The 15737-nt window shown below is 39.3% G+C and overlaps 1 long non-coding RNA gene across 1 annotated transcript in view; it reads right to left on the bottom strand.

Annotated features, from left to right (window-relative positions):
- Window positions 1-1064: 1064 nt before the first annotated feature.
- Window positions 1065-15737, bottom strand: part of LOC121832091 (uncharacterized) — a 107590-nt gene continuing 92917 nt past the window's right edge. The window contains exon 3 of the long non-coding RNA XR_013042089.1: window positions 1065-1135. This is a non-coding gene — a long non-coding RNA (uncharacterized LOC121832091). The remainder of the gene's footprint in view (window positions 1136-15737) is intronic.

Genomic DNA, 15737 nt, shown 5'->3' with positions numbered 1-15737 from the left:
GATAAAAGTCAAGACAATTTTGGCTAGAGCAGAGATATACTCCAAAGTACATGGATTGAATTGCATGTCCAGAGCTGCTCATGCTGTAAGCAATGGAGTCAGATTAAAATGCCAGCAACTTGACCAACCACAGAGTGCATGCAATCAATCCCCAAAGGCTTGTCACAGAAGGAGAATTTAAACAAATTGTGTTTCTTATATTGAGCTGTTGTTGAAACTCGAACAATTAAATATACTTTGGAAGTGCACTGTGGTTAGATAAGCTTGATAGAGGTTTATATAACTTCCCAGGTTACAGAACTTGTAAACAATGCTGTTCTGTAGTTGGTGGACACCCAAGCACCATTGAGAGGGAAATAAAATTGTACAAATTATGTACTTAGAGGCTCCAACCTTGAGATTTGTGGATTCACTGTTGTCAGTTTTAGAGACCCCTTTGACTTCTTATCACCACTTGTGACTAGGAGCCTTCAGACTGCTTGTGTGGGTACCCTTGATGATCCCAAGTCCAAGGCATCAGCTCTGCATAGCACAACATACTTGGAGCCTGTACTCTAATAGAACCTCACAAGCAGACCTATTTGTTAGCAATATACATCTTCAGTTCTCTGAGTATCTCTTTAATAGTCATTTTCTTGAAGATAGGGAAGGAATTACATTATGTGATAATTTAAAACATATCTGATATTTGAATTAACAGGTTCAAAGAATATATCTTACTTGAGAAATTATATGATGGTGTTTTATAATCTGATCTTTATTTTTTAAACAAAAAGTGAGATTATGATTGATATTTCTGAGGACTGTTTTAATATTATTTTCTTATATGTAGACAAAAGATAATATGGATGTCAGTGACATTATAAACTAGTAACAACCTAAAAAAACCAATATACAAGATCCTTGTGACATCCATGTGTTGGCTCACTCTGAGACATGTGAAGTCACCCATTTCCTGGTGATCAAAAATGCAATTTCTCAAAGCAATGCATGTGTGACTTCAGGACTTGTAGACTCTGCCTAAGCACACTGAGTACTTTTGCTTCAGTGGTCAGACACTTACTGTGGCCTTGAAATATCAGCATCTCCATCTCCATTTGAGAACCATTCTGCTTCACAACAGTCACTTTGCCCCCTAAAGAAGACAAAAAGAGACTGCTTAAGGCTGCAGAAATTGGGTTCTCTCTGGAGTCACTTCTGTTGTATCTTTACTTACTCTCATGACATGGCATCTATGTACAAGATCTTGGGGGTCAAGGGCAAGGTCTCAGAATCCCTTAGTCTGAGTCATCCTCTGATAACTGAGAGATGGACATCTTAGCATCTCTACTGCAGAAGCAAGAGACAGGCATCTTGGCATCACTCCTGCACCGTCAGCTACAGGCTGCACATACCAGCTTCAAAAGAGCCAGCGGTTGGGGGAGATGGGCTGTAGATCCGGATTGATGGGTTGTTAATACAGTGAGACAGCTACATTGTCTCATTTTGACAGTGCAGCCGCTTAACATCCTCATGGGCGGGCACCGTGACCCAACCTCACAGCTAATGAGGCTTGGCACACCCACCTCACTCTCTCTGATTCTTAGCTAATATCAGTGTCCATAAGCACAAAAGCTCAGCCTGCCTGTAGCATTAGAGAATGGAGCACAGTGGTCCTTACACATGGAAGGAAGGTCCCTGGAGCCTTCCAAGGTTCTGGAGATGAAGCTATGCTAGATATAGGGGCCTTCTTCACACTGAGCACTAAAGGAAGGCATTAGATGGTGTCTCAAAACACATTTTGTCTGGTGTTTTTACTTTACAAGAAGAGAACCTGAAAGGTTAGGGGAGGGGACTCCAGTCCAGTATTTCCAAGCCTGATGACTACCCACTCCACAACAGAAAGGTCTTTCACACAGAACCTATTCCCAAAGGAGACTTAGACTTTTGTTCTCCTCAGGCTTAACCTCTGTGGGTGCCCTTGTTCTTCCCACTTGATCAGGGCTGGGCCTCTTACATCTGGGCCTCTTACCAAACCCACTTGATGGGACAGGCATGGCTTCTTTCCTCATCACGGCTACAGCTTCTCAAATGACCTTTATCACCCTCCTAGGACTGGGCCCAGCATTTCCTTTGTATAAGATGCATATATCCTGTTTCTCAAAATTCTTTTCTTTCTACTTAAAGAATCTACAGGGAGCTAGATGGTGGTGGTACACACCTTTAACCCCAGCACTCAGCAGACAGAGGCAGGCAGATCTCTGTAAGTTCAAGGCCAGTCTGATCTACAGAGTGAATTCCAGGACAGGAGAGCTGTTACACAGAAAAAACCCTCCCTCAAACAACAACAACAAAAGAATCAACATGATTCTCTATGCACACTCTCCACGTACACTTGAATGCTCACTTAAGCGTTCAAGACTCTATTGTCTGTCTTACTATATTTTAAATGGTTTCCCTTAAGGTTCCCATCAAAATGGGCTCTTCATCATCTCTAAACACATTATCAGCATTCTTCTATGCTTAATTTTTCCCATTCCCACTTTAGAGTTCTTTATCTCTTCCCAAGAGCAAACAATATTCTTTCAAACTTATGTCAGGTTTCCATTTTGCAAAGAATGTTACCTGAATATGGCAGCAGCTCCACCCCTCAACCCTCTGCTCAAGACAGACAATGATCTATGATAACCATTCCCTCAGACTTGAATGAGGGAGTTTATTAATTTTATATCAAGCAAAAGAATAAATAGCAGATAGAGAGCAGTAGGCTGATGGCAGTATATCATCAAATCAGGTGCTTAGAGCATCCAGTATGATTGAGAGAGCAAACAAAGGTAATATCATCACATGGGGGGTTAGTAAATAACCATCAAAAATTGACTGGGGGAATTTGAGTCAGGCAGCTTGAGCTCTCCATGAGAAAGCTTCCCATGGCTGAACTTCTGGCCTCCTGTTTTCACTGGAGGCATTTTCATATCATTGGATAAACAATAACAATGCCTGTTACTAGTCACCTTCTAGCTGATCTCAAACACACGGTGTTTTTAAGACCCTTGCTGCTTGCTGGGTTTTGTTTGTTTGCTTCCTTGTTTTTCTCCCTGTTACAAAGCTAGCAGACCAGTCTGGCCCAGAACATGTGTCATAGAGAACCCTTCATGTAAGCATGGTTGGGCATGGCTTAGGGAGGGGCTCAACTCTGCTTCTAGAGTCATTTCCCAATAAGCTTAAACAGCACATGACAATTTATGAACGCAATGTGCATTCCGTTCTCTAACCTCTGACCTCCTGCAGTTACCACAGAGCCTTCATATAACTTACCTGCATTGCTATATGTACTTGTGTAGCTGAATGTTGTGTCTTTTCACGCAACTTATACATAGCTTACAGAAGGAGATTATGTCTACACTTGGGTCTTCTACAATAGAGAACTAAACTCTCATAGTGTCATTCATTCCCATTCAGGGAGTTGTAAACAAAGTCTATATCCACTGTATCTCTGGATAGCATTTATTATCTGTCATCTTCTCCTGTGCCTTCTGAAGGTAGCTCTGATTGTCCCCCAAACATTGTACAACCTCTGAAAACAATTATCAGTGTCAAGTCCCCGTTAACCTTAAGTGATTCAAAGCCCAGTTATTTCTTTCAAAAGCGCTCAGTACAATAAAAACCCCAAAGGTTCAATATTATTCTCTAAAATTTATCATCTAAAATGTGATACACATGGGAAAACATGCCACAATTTAGTCTAGATAGAATTATGTGCTACACCTTCATTCTGTCATAGCTTGTATTAAGCCATATAGCATTTCTGAGACTCAGTTTCTTGGACTATATGAATTCCTATTATCTTGCTTTTAACAGAAGGGAAGACTAAATGTTTTCATGAGCTGGAAAGTGCTTAGCATGATATTTGTTATATGTCAAGAGGTTGTTCGTTAAACATATAATGTCCTTGCGATCAATCAACCAATCGGAAGCCCCAAAGAAATGGGTCCGTGCACCCTTGACTAGTGTAGCTACTCCATATTTTACTGTGTGGTCGAAGGAAAGAGTACGTGCTGAGATCGTTCCAAAGAGAACAAAGGATCTGCCAGCTGGAAAGGAGCACACATTGTTCTCTACCCCTTATCTCTGTGCTCACACCTCTCATCTCATCCTCTCCTCTCCTTTCCAGAATGGTTCAGACACTGACAGAGCCTAGCTCTGTGTCTCTCTCGCCATCAGCACTTGCTTCTCTGCTGCAAAGCTCTGAGTCTGGGTCTCTGGAGCTGGAAGGAGCACAGGCAGCCTGTGGAGAAACATTTCCTCTTCTTTCCTGAGCCCTGTGAAAGCAGACTCTGGATTCTCATGGAATGGATCTCTAATAGAATGTCTGTTAATCTGTGCCTTATCCATAGAGCTATCCTTTAAGGGAAGAAGTTTAAAGAGTCAAGAAGAATCTAAAGAGAAAAAAAAATGTGTTCTTTTTATATGTGAATGTTTTTACAGATTTGTTTTTTTCATTTTGTGTGTTTGGGGGGAAGCCAATGTGCATATGAGGGCAGGTGCCGGAGGAGCCAGCGTCCCCCTGGAGCTGGTGCTAAAGATTATTGTGAGCCACACAGTGTTGGGGCTGGGAACCAAATTTTGGTCCTCTGCAAAAAAACAAACAAACCATACATGCTCCTAACTACTGAGCCATTTCTCCAGCCCCCAAGACAGCAAAAGATCGTTTGGGGATGCTGAGTCTCAGTGTGTTATCCCCACTTCTTGAGAGCTTTCTATAGTATATAGTGGCATTTTCTCCTCAAATATGCAACAGAGCAGGGGCAGCACAGGGCACATCCAGATCATTCATTGTCCTTGCCCCTGGCACCTCACAGATTTCCTTCATTCTCCAAGAGAGATGGCATTTCAGAATTGACAGCTTCCCTCTAAAGCTCTGCACTAGCTGTGATAGGTGAGAAAGTCAGGCCTCCCCTCGGGGTGGTGCGTTACAAGCAAGAATGGACTACTGCCCAAGATAAACTAGAAACATGTGACAGGAAAGGGAAGGGTGGGGACTCGTCCCTACCTCCATCCCCTGCCTTCCAAACAAGCGCTTCCATGAGAACCATGGCAGTCAGAGCTCACACCAAGCTGCTCTGTGTCTTGACACCTATCCAGGAGGTCAAAAAACATGACTGGCCAGTAGTGCTGTGTGAAACAGAGAATGCTTGACTGTTAGCCATCCCTGCCCTTATCTTGGGATCACGCATGGAATTGAGAAGCTTGTGGAAATCAATGTGAGTTTTTTTGTTTGTTTGTTTTTTTGTTTCTTTGTTTTTTTCTTCCAGAGGAACTGCTTAGGCTGAATCATCATTTAGCACACTCAAAAGCTTGATTTTACCCAGCAGGTATGACAAATACTGGTCAGAGGACAAAAGGAAGTAGATTAGAACATCGGCACAATCCTAAGGACTAACTGACCAATAATGGAGCGAACAGTTCAGTGAGACAGTGAGGTCTGGATGGGCCTGACATGGTCATTATAATATAATATATATTACATTATATATATACATATACATATATATATATATATATACATATACATATATATATATAATTCTTTGAGCATTTCATGCATGCATACAATGTATTCTGATGACATTCACCTCCTACTTCTCCAAGATTCACCTCCCATTTCTCTACCACTTCCTAACTTCTTATCTCCTTTTCCTCATGTGTGTGTATAGGTGTGTGTGTGTGTGTGTGTGTGTGTGTGTGTGTGTGTGTGTGTGTGTGCTGCCTATTTGCTCATGGGCATGGGACTATCCACTGGAGTTTGGAAAATTCACAGGGGCTACACCCATATGGAAAACTGACTCTTGCCTCCTCCAGAAGCATTAACTGTCCAAAGCTACCCAGCTAGGGGTGGGGCTCATTAGGCCTACCCATCTCTGTCCTGGAATGTTGACTGGCTTGATCTTGTGTGGGCTTTGTATGGGCAATCACAGCTGCTGTGATCTCATGAGTGCAGTTTTCCCATATGTCCAGAAGATACTCTTTCACTCCAGTTCTCCCCAACCTGTTCTCTGGTCTTTCTGTCCCTTCTTCCTCAATGGCTTTTGAGATCTGGGGAAAGTGTGTAATACAAATGTCCCATCTGTGACTAAACACTTCAGAGTCATTCTCTACACTTTGACCAGTTGTAAGTTTCTACATTAACCACCATCTACCGCATAAAGAAATTTCTCTAATCAGAGCTGAGAGCTGCACTGTAGGTAGAGAGATACAAATTTGGATAACACGTTTGTTTAGCAAATTAATAACAGTAAGTTATAGGAGACTAGTTGAAAAGGTGAGTGTGGCATGCATCAAGTTGATCACTCTCATTTTCTTTACTCTGGGTCATGCAAGAAGCACAGGGTTTGATGTCAAATGGCACACAGTCAATATTCCTTGACTTTTCCTACCTCCTTGTGTGGTCAATTTGTTCTAGACATGTTTTAAATTCTCTTCCTGGTGAGAGCGTTTAGATGTTCACAAGATCATTGGGAAGTTGTTTCTTGCCCTTCTTTATTGTGATTACTCAGAATCAGCATGGTGGTAGGCAGAGAACAGAGATGGCTCCCGGCTTCCTTTTCATTTCTGACTCCTGTTGGTGTCTCACTGATATTTAAGGAGAGACTCAGCTGTTCTTCCTGAACCCAAGTCTGAAGGGCAATGGGCCATCCTCCTCAAACACAGAAACCAGTGATTGCTGCTATGACTTAGAGGCAGAAAGATGCAGGCCTGGATCTTGGCATTGCCCCTTAAAAGTACCAACCATGGTATGATCTGAGCAAGTCATTTCCACTCTATAAACCTCAGTTTCCTTGTCAGTTAAAGGGCTGTGGATGATATAACTACCTCATAGGGATTTGGGGAGCTCTCTTGTATATGATGTGCTGTCTTAATATATTTTCTCATGCTTTAATAGAATACTAGGGGTCAGGATATTTAGAAATGAAAGAAGCTCACGTTTGGTCTGTGGTTTTAGAGGCTAGAAGTACAAGAGCCAGATGCTGACCTCTGGTGAGGATCTCATGCTGCATTATAACATGCCAGAAAGCAGAAGAGCAGTGCACAAGAAAGAAACCATAAGTACCACGTTGATGAATTACAGCCTACTCTCACAATAGCCAGCTCAATTCCACAAGAAAGGCTTTGATTCCTTTAACTAGCCTATTACTCCTTAAATGATCCACCTTCTTATACTTACAACCATGAACTAAGGTTCTAACATGAACTTTGGGAGCAGGGACACACTCATAGTAAGTGCTTAACTTATCCTAAGCGGCATTTGTCTATTTTCCCATGCTCTATGGTCCTGCGTAATCCATATCTCAAGGTCTCTGCCCTTCCAAAGCCAGCCTCTGCACTTGCTTCCATTTCTCTCTTGCATATTCAAGGACATTACTTCCACAATTCTGCAGCCCCCTTGCATCATCGATTTTTTCATTTTCTCCTAAAACAGTTCTATCAATATGCAAAAATATTGCTCTGTTGCTATTTCTCTCATCTTAAACAACAAAAAAACACTTATGATTCTCCCTTTCCTGCCAGTCACTAACCTACTTTTTCTCTCCCCTTTGCAGCCAATTCCTTGAAAAAGTTATCTCCACTCTTTACCTCCAGTTCTCCCTTTACTGTTTTACTGACGTCATTCTGAACAGTTCCTTGGCTGCACCAGTCCACTGAAGCTGCTCTTTTTGAGGTCACCTGTGACCTTTGCATTGCTAAATCAATTGTCCTCATCTACAGTGGCCTAGTGGAAAGCGCCCTCCCCATGTATAGCATTGCTTTACTCAGTTGGCAAGCCACCAGGTTCTTTCCTGATGTTTTGTTTCTAGTCTCACTAACCACACCTTTTCAGCTTCCTGTGGATCACTTCTCTCCACCTGTACCTTCTAATGATGGAGTGCCATGGGAGTGAATCTTGGTTCTTTGACTTTTCATTAGAGTTAATCCCACATAGCCTATAGCCTTATAAGCCTTACATAGTGTCTATATTCAAAGGTTGCCAAGCTGACATTTTCCAACAAGTCTCTGTAAAATGCAAGAATTCATTAGACCTTTGCATACTGCAAGGATAAATTGGGCAGTTGATGCTGCTATGTGACAAGCAGATCAAGGAGTTGTCTGTACCAGAGTACATATTTGAAGGGACCTGGATTACTCTTTTAGGTAGGATGGTTGGCTTTTCAGTCAGTCAATCAGTCAATCCATCCATCCATCTACTGAACCACTGCACTCTTCACTATGAGAAGGTGGGAGAAGTTAACACAAGGTCCTGCCCAAAAGGCAACACTTAGCCACATAAAACAATAAGCAGACAGTGCCAAGCAGTATATCATCAAGTGCTAAATTGGGTGTTATTGACTCTAAGTGCTGCCAGAGTTCAGAGAGGGGAGAAATCAATGGCACCAGGGCTGTGTACAGAGCTCTGGGCCATCACTCCTCAAGTTTCTTGAGGGCAGGGGCTATATCACGTTTGTCTTTTCTTTTTGTTTTCTTGCTTGCCTTTTTTCTTGCTTTATCTTCCCTCTCATGCACCCAGTACAGTACAGCCCCATCTTGGATATATAACAAGCCTTTCTTTATGTTTCCCTTAACTACTTTCAAAATGGATTTGAAGAAATGTATAGGGATGTAAAATAAATAAACATGCTTCAAAGGCAGGTGGTGAAGAAAAGTGCAAAACAGGGCCAGAGACAGGAAACAGAATGAGGGATGAGGGAATAGAATGGTAATACACAGCCCATGAATTCTCATGCCTTTGTAAGAGATGAATCATGGATTTGGCTCTAAGATTTCAGTGGAAAGTCTGAGCAGGAACACTTGATTAATTATGCAGTTCATATTGTTCCACAGACAAAACAGACCAGTTTCTCAGCAGACACAAAACTATTCTGGATACTTAAGCCTTGAGTATATCTGTTCCTAGAATCCTCACAGAGCAGGCACATTAGAAGTTAATGAACATCACCCTCAAGGAGTTCTTAGTGCACACACAGATTGGAGCATCGTATGACTGTTTCTTCCATCCATACTTTCCATTGACTAGGAATGTTGCCATGCCAATAATCTTGCATGTTAATGGACAACTGTGGCCTAAGTATATACATTTGCAAGATAAAAGCGAACAGGACAAATTGAAGAGGGGCATAACTCTCAGAACTTCATAGTATATAAAAAACACTTCTACCACCACCACCCCTGACACACACACTCATACCCTACCAAAGTGGAGATAATCTTACCATCTCTCACATACACTACTTTTGTTTTTACTTTCTACCTTTTTATTGATACACAATAGCTGTGTATATTCACAGAGTCAGTATGATCATCTCAATATCTGCATGCCATGTGTAGCGATCACCTCAATCATTTGTCACTTTTTTTGTGTTGGAACTATTCCAAGAATTACTGTCTATTATATATTTTGAAACACACAATGGTTGTCAATAATGTTATCCTTCTAATCTGCAGAACATTAGAAGTTATCCCAGGGATATAGCGGCACCCCTGGACCATCAAAGCATCCTCTCTCCCTCATTCTAACTTCTCAAATTTTATCCTCTCCTTCCACAGGATCATATATTTCTAGTCTCTTCATATACGAAAGACCATATGGAATTTGACTTTCTGTGCCTGGTTTATTTCACTTAACTCTATGGCCTCCATTCACAGCCTTGGTGCCACAAATGACAGAATTTCATTCATTTTATTTTTTACATAGGTCTGAAAATTACTAAATTGAAGTAATGTCTGTTGTTCAGTTAATTCTTTTGCTAGGTTTTATGTTCATCAAGGCAAAACACAACATGGAATGGACCTTTTATATTCCTCATAGGGTCTTGCATCTGGCTTTGCTCTACATGAATATTTTTTATTCACTTACTGAGAAAGAAATTAGAAAAAGTCCCATTCACAACAGCTTCAAAGAAATTGAAATGCCAAGGACTACATCTAATCAAGGAGTTGAGGGATCTCTGCAATGGAATTTTAACATGATGAAAACAAAATTGAAGAAGACATTAGAAGATGAAAAGTCTTTCCATGCTCATGGATTGGCAGAAATAGGATGGAAGAAATGGTTGAATTGCCAAAAGTAATCTACAAATTTGATTCCATTCTATCAAAATTCCAATTACATTCTTCACAAATCTAGGAAAATAATCCTAATATTTTTGTGAATGTGAGAAAGATGAAGACTAGGTAAACCCGTGCTCAGCAAACGCAACAATGCTGGAGGCATCATAATATCTGACCTAAAACCACAATACAAACCCACAGTAACAAAAACTGTATTGCACTGGCACAAACAGGCATTTAGATCAATAAAGTAGAACAGACCACACTTGAAGACCCAAGGATAAAGCCTCACAGTTGAGTCCCTTGATTTTTGACAAAATATCAAAGAACGTACCTTGGGGGAAAATGGTGCTAAGAAAGCTTGTGCTCAGAAACATACACTGAAAAAACGATGGCACTAGGAAAAGAGGCCAATACAAAAACAATTCAGAGTGGGAAAAAAAAAACACAGGAACAGAACTTTTGAAATTGCTAGAAAACAGTCAAAATACTTCAAATAAAGGGATAGGCAAGAATTTACTGGGGAAAAAAAAGACTCCAATAGTATAGGAAATAATCCAAGAATTAACAAATGGGATTATGTGAAATTTAAAGAGCTTTCATAAAAAAAATGGTACAATTTCCAGGGTGAAGAGACAGCCTAAAGAATGAGAAAATGATTTCCAACCATGAATTAGACTATTAGTATCTAAAACATATGCAGAAGTGCAAAATGTAAGTGCCTCAAAATAAATTATTCAATCAATAAATGGGTTTATAAATGGAATAAATGAGTCTCTAAAGAAGAGATACAAATGACTGAAACATATCTGTGGGGGTGGGGGTGTGGGGGGAGTTCAACATCCTTTGCCCACAAGGGAATACAGAATAAAGTGTTCTGGTGGAAGCCCTACCTCTCTGCCCAGACTCTGCCCCTCAGAAAGTCCCACCAAACAGAGCTCCTCTGCCAGAGATGCTCAAGACCACTCCCACAGGGTATTTAAACTACCCCCCCCCCAAAAAAAACACATGGTTTTTCAGTTTCTCATCTCTGTCTTCTCCTTGGGCGGGGGGCAGAGAATCACCTGGGAATGCTTTACTCATTAAACCGGGTCTTTTTCTAATTCAGTCTGATTTGGATTGCTTCGTTGGTGGAGAGGCTTATTAGGGTGCAAAAACTTTTCATAAAGTGCTTTGAAAGTCCATCTTACCTGAGTCACAATGGCTACTGTCCAGGAAATAAACAATAACAAGTTCTGGGGAACAGGAAGTCCATACACTGCTGGTATGAATTTAAACTGTTGCAGCAACTATGGAAGGTTATTGTGTATGCTCATCTAAAAACTGAATTACCATTTAACCCAGCTAGTCTGCTTCTAGGGATACATATGGAGTCAACACATCACAGAGATACTCACATCTCCATGTTTATTGAAATACTGCTCTCATCGCTAAGAAGTAGAGCTAGCTTTGAATGTTCATCAACAGGTGAATATATAAAAATGGGACACATTTACACAAGATGTTTCACTCAATTAAAAAAAAATGAAATTGTGACATTTGCAGGAAAATGGATGAACCTGGAGATCATTCTGTTATATGAAATAAGACAGACACCGGACAGATCAGACATTTTTCCCTACTATGAAGAATCTAGATTTGTGTGTTTGTGTGTGCATATATGTATTGTGTCATAGTGTGTAGCTCATATAACTAAAAGAAAACCATAAAAGGGAAGGAAGAGATCATAAGGGAGAGGAAAAGATGTAAGAGAGAATGACAACATGCATGTGACATGAAGGCAGAATGAATGGAATGAATGACTTGTTTGGAAGAATAAAAGGGATTGGCAAGAATATATATTTTTCATATATGTATATATTTCATGTATGTATATATTTCATGTTTATATATACATATATATATGAAAATGTCATAATGAAATCTGCAACCTTGTATGTTGACTTGCATTCTCACTAATACCAATGAGTTATCTTTAAATATATATATATATATATATATATATATTGTTCTGAAGAATAATATTGCCTATGCCCAGGTTGGAGGAGGAGAAAGATATTCAAAGTCTCAGACTAGGTAATGCTGCAGTAACAAACCCAGAAATCTCAGTCATTTGATTCATAAGATTTTTTTTTTCCTTCATGCAAAGGACAAATCCCTTCAAACAGGGCTCAAGGATCTAAGTCATTTCTATCTCCTAGCTCTGCCCTTTGCTTCATGTTTCTATGGTAAACAAATCAATGGATGGAAGCCTCATCATTCTTTTACCCTTTGGGCCAGAGTGACTCAGACACTTATGCTATAGCTCATTAACCAAAGCAACCACATATCTCAGCCTAACCACAGGAACACTGAGAAACCCTGATTTCCTGTAATCTCAGGCAAAGGAAAGGGACTTAGAGAGCCAGCATTGCCTTTGACACAGAAGAAAACAAGTCAGACAGCATTTGCGTTTGTGACATTGCCGGGCAGGTTAACCTTGATTTAGATCCCAATCTGAAATGAGTCTGCATTATGACAGCAATTCTCAGAAATGAAGGGGTAAACTTGGTCAAGGTCATAATCAATAACAATATCTGGATGACTTGTTTTATGCCCTAGATCTTCAAAAGTTAATAAAATGATGATTGGAGAAGATTAAACCCATGTTCTTCTGTAAGAGCTACACATATATTATCCTACCATCTAATCTAACAAAATGACATAAAGTGAACCAAACATATCCTACAAAAGAGTTCTATAAATTATGATGCTAAAGATGTCCTAATAAAGATTTAAATTATTTACCTCTAAGGAATAATAAAAAATATCGATATGTACCTGAGAGACAATATCTACTCCAGAAAATCATTCTGCTAATAACTCCTGGTGTGTTTTGCAGTCTTCCTATTATTGTCTTTACTAATCTGAGAATTTACATTTAAATATTTTTATCAGATCCTGTTTGCTTATTTCAGGTGTTTCTCAGTCTGTGCCCTCCATTGCTCACGTCTGGATATAAGACAACAGAGTGAAGCTGGATTTCTGCCATAAGTAATGTAGAGATGTTTTCTACTGGTTCATGTTGTTTTGTTTTGTTCATTACCCAGTAGTTATCTCATACACTTATTATCTACTCATTAGCTTACATCCTGCTTGGGTGGTTTTCTCCATTTCCACCTTTGCTAACCCTTTGCTTGTGGCCTCTCTCTCCATTCATTCATAAAGTACACTGCCTGAGTAAGGGATAGAAAGCATTTTCCTCCCACCCAAGTACTAAACGTATTCTGCCCTGATACAACACATTCTCTAAATTTGGATGGATGTGACAAATTCCAGGTTCGGGATACAGTTGGAAATCTCTTTCCTTTGCATCTTTAACATATTATGGACATGCAATGTCATGTTACAATCGGTCTACATCTTGGGCACAAGGGATGCATTCAGACTTTTTAATCTTGCTTTTAGAAAACAGCTAAGTTCCAGCAGAAGACAGACGTGAAATCAACTGCTGGAAAATGGGCTCAGCATGGCTGAATTCTCTGCAGTTGAAAATAAGATAAACAAGAAGTAGAAAGAGATTTGGTTCATATGTAATGATACCGTAATTTCAGAAGGTAATTTAAATTTCACTCATTTGTTGTAATCAGAATGTGAAGCCTGAATTTTCTTTCTGGGCTCATTTTGGTCAGTGTGTCTGCCAGCAAGTCAACCAATTCCTTAAGATGTTAAATAACATAACATAAAATTGAAAAAATATCTTTTTGAAATTTCATAATATATCTTTAACATGTTTGTGTTTAATCCCACTACTTCTGCTATTTCTTATGCTTAATGTTTTTCAAATGACTCTTTAATTTTTGTTTCGAATTTCTGTTTCTTTTTCACTTTCTTAGTCATTGATTCCTGTTCTGCCATTATTATTTCTAAATTTTAATTTTCCTATTGATTTTGGTTATTTTTCTTGAATCTTAAATCTTAAATTGTTAGGTTTTTTTTACTTTTAATTCATTTTTATTTTATAGAGAGATTATGATTTGCATTTATCTTTACTCCCCAGGAGTTGAAAAAAAATGTTCATAAAAATGCACTTTGGGGAATTCATCAACGTTTATGTTTTGACCTTGGGCATGATCAATTTTTTATGAACATGTCACTGTAATTTAAAGAAAAATATATTACCTTGGGTAACACATTTCAATATACATATATAAAATTAACTGTGCTTGTTATTATTCAATCATCACGTCTCCTATTTATTTGAGTCAATTTAATCTACAAAGCGATATTTTAAAAGTTTCATTCTTTGTGTGGCACAATTATTCATGCATTCTGAAGTCATTTTATGATATTTAAAAGAGAAACTTTAATGACTCTTATATCTTTATCATGAAAATGACCTCATTAACCTGCAAAAAGCTTATTTTAAATTCTTCTTTTCTGTTATTAATGACCATTCCTCATTGTATTGGCTTCATGTGTCAGAACATGTAATTTCATTCTGAAATTTTATAATTTGTTTTAGTCATCTCTTATAAATGGTACATAGGGAGATTGTATGGTTTGCACTCCATGGTTTAAGATCCATCATGCTTTAGTATGGATATTTAGCTTGTCATACTTTAACACAAGCATTTATTTTAAGTTAGTTTCAGGGCTGTCAAGATGGCTTCATGGGCAAAGGTGGTCACTGTCAGTCCTGACAGCCTAAATTTAATCTCCAACCTGAATTCTATACCCAGAACCCACATGGTAGAAAGAGACAAGAGAGTCTTACACATTGTCCTCTGACCTGGATGTGCACACTGTGACACAGGCCCCACCCCACACAAACAAAATAAATGAACACATAATAAACATAAATGTAAAAACATTTTAGTTAGTTCTAGATTTAAGAACAAATCACAAAGATAGTACAGATTCCATTTCCTTCACACCCAGCTCCACCTATTATGTACACTTACATTAGTAAAATGCACTTTCATAGCTAAAGAACCAATATTGACATATAATTACCAACTGAAGTTGTGATAGTTTTTAGGATTCCTTAGCTTTTATCAAATAGACTTTTTCTGTAGGACCCAAGCTGGATTCCCACTTTACCCGGTATGGTGTTAGTCTCTTCTTATCTGAGAGAGTGTCTCAAACTTTACTGGGTTTATTTATGATCTCAGCAGTCTTAACATTCTGATCAAGTATCTTAGAAAATTTACTTTAATTGGAAATTGTTTTCTTGCTTTTCTTAAACTCAGATTATGGGTTGAGGACAAAATGACCACAGAGAGTAAATGTTATCTGCATGTGTCTCGTCAAGAAAGCATCTTTGGCTGAAGAGATGGCACAACTGGTACCCTATTTGCAAAACCCCTCACACAAAATGCCATGGGTCCTTGGTGATTGGTGTAATCCAGGCACTGAGGAGGCAGAGACAGTTGGACATCTGGGGTTCACTGGCAAGCCAGCCTCATCTATTGGGCAGGCTCCAGTCCAAATGAGTGACCCTGGCTCAAAAATGAGGTGGGTGGCTCCTGAGGAACAGAATCCAAAGTTGTCCTCAGGCCTCCACATATTCACATACATACACACACATGTGCATATACATAAATATATGCACACACACAATCATATCTTACCATGAATTTTTATCATTGATAGTGAACCTGGATCACCTAGCT

The sequence above is a fragment of the Peromyscus maniculatus genome, chromosome 9 (genome assembly GCF_049852395.1).
Source record: "Peromyscus maniculatus bairdii isolate BWxNUB_F1_BW_parent chromosome 9, HU_Pman_BW_mat_3.1, whole genome shotgun sequence".
Taxonomy (NCBI): Eukaryota; Metazoa; Chordata; class Mammalia; order Rodentia; family Cricetidae; genus Peromyscus; species Peromyscus maniculatus.
Note: the sequence above shows the minus strand (reverse complement) of the source record. Positions and strands in the feature narration are given on the sequence as shown.